Raw genomic sequence first — 2,330 nt, forward strand, 5'->3', positions numbered from 1 at the left:
TTTTTAACAGCCCGTGAATGCTGTCCGTCAAAAAATAGGACATGTCCTATTTTTGGCCGTTTTCATGGCCAGGTGGCTCCCATAGAAGTCAATGGATCAGTTTTTTCAGGAAACAATTCTCGTAACGGCCAGTAAAAACTGATCCTGGCCGAGGACTCCCCGCACACAGTGGTACTGAGCCCAGGGAAGCCCTTGACATTACTGTCCATATAAGGACAGTGAAGTCAGGGCTTTCAACAATGGAATCCCCAGCCAGAGCATTGCAAGATCCCTAGCCGGGGACTCCAGTCTTGTAGATGGCACCCCTCCATGTAGATAGCACCCCCTGCCTAAAGATAGCAAACCCCCCATCCCTCGTAGGTAGCACCACTGTTGCTCCCTGTAGGAGCAGAATCCCCAATGGCCAGTCCCCACTCTGGCAGAGGATTCCGCTCCTGGAGAAGCACCCAGCGTCACTATCCATATATGGATAGCAACGTCAAGGGGTTCCTCCTGGAGCGAAATCCCCGGCCCGCTCTGGCGGGGGATTCTGCTCCTGGAGAAGCCCACCGGCATCACTATCCATATATGGACAGCAACGTCAAGGGCTTCCTCCTGGAGCGGAATCCCCGGACTGCTCCTGCGGGGGATTCCGCACCTGGAGAAGCCCCCGGTGTCACTATCCTGGAGCGGAATCCCCGGCCAACTCTGGCAGGGCATTCCGCTCTCCTGACGTCACTGTCACTATATGGACAGAGACGTCAGGGGCTCCGTCTATGAGGAATCCCCGACCAGAGGGATTCCGCTCCTACAGTGAGCTGCAGTGGCGCTATCTACAGGGGCGGAGGGGTGGTATCTACAAGGGGGGTTCTAGCTACAAGGGGGTGATATCTACAGGGGGGTGCAATCTAAAGGGGGCAGGTGCTATTTGGGGGTGTGGCACTATCTACAGGGGACACCTGGCGCTATCTACATGGGCACTGTGGTACTATCTACAGGGGACACTGTGGCACTATCTACATGGGCACTGTGGCACTATTTGGGCTCTGTGTCACTATCTACAATGGGCACTGTGGCACTATGTGGGCACTGGCACTTTGTATGTGGGCACTGTGGTACTATATGGGCACCCTGGCACTATCTACAATGGACACTGTGGCACTTTATATGTGGGCACTATTTCACTTTATATGTGGGCACTGTGGTACTATGTGGGCACTGTGGCACTATCTATAGTGGGCACTATGGCACTATGTGGGCACTAGTACTATGTGGGCACTGGCCCTATGAGGGCATTATCTACAATGGCCACTGTGGCACTATCTACAGGGATATTGCAGCAATATCTACATGGGCACTGTGGTGTTTTCAGGGGGTTGGGCAAAAAATAACCTGACAAATGAAATTCATCCCTTTTTTTAACAGTCATAAAAAACGGATGGCAAAGGGATGACAAAAGGCCATTATAAACGGACAAACGTACTGGAAATAGATGAAAATTTAGAGAGACGCTGATGCAAAATGGCCATGAATACTGACAGTTGACTACTTTTTAATGCCCATTTTTTTACACTATCGTGTGAATGTAGCCAGCGGATGTATCCTTGCTAATATATCATAGAATTGCATCATGTGCTAGTCCCTAATATATTTTCCTCAGTCAGATATCTACTGTTACAAGCAAGATGGATCTCCCCGAAGGCCAAAGCCCTTTAAGTGGACAAGATAGAAGACATTTTCCCCAATTTTTTTTCTTCACCAGACCTTCCCTTTCCATACCTCTTTGATTTCTTATCTTAACATCCCCCTAAGGTGTACAGTGCCGTTGAGAATAAGCCGCTTCTAGTGCACAGATTCTTATTGGCTGGCCTGCACAATAGCAAGAATATCTCTGCCGACGATGTACTAGAGCAGTCCTTCTAAAACTGTGATGTGGTCCTCACTAGTGAGATGCCCTCCCAGTTGTTGATGAGGCTCAGCTGGGTAGACACTATTGACACAAGTGATTACGTACTTCCTCATTTTCTGCTTATTTTACTGTTGTACAGAGATACGAAGACAAATTTTAAAGGGGTTCCCTGCTTTGGACAATCCCTACCTGTTAGAAGAGTCCCTTAACAATAAGCTGATCATAAAGTGTCCTCCTGCTGTGACCCCCAGCGATCAGCTGTAGTTCCAGAGAAATTTGGAAGTAAGGTTTGGATTTCCCTACAGCGCCACCACAGGGGAAATTAAGCATTACACATTGGCCATTAAACTCAATGAGTTGTCTGTGTAAAGCAGGACAGAACTAGGGCCAGTTTTAGACAAAGTGTGGCAAAGTTAAAAGTGGGGCCCCAAATGTGTCAGCC

The sequence above is a fragment of the Rhinoderma darwinii genome, chromosome 3 (assembly GCF_050947455.1).
Source record: "Rhinoderma darwinii isolate aRhiDar2 chromosome 3, aRhiDar2.hap1, whole genome shotgun sequence".
NCBI classification, from domain to species: Eukaryota; Metazoa; Chordata; class Amphibia; order Anura; family Rhinodermatidae; genus Rhinoderma; species Rhinoderma darwinii.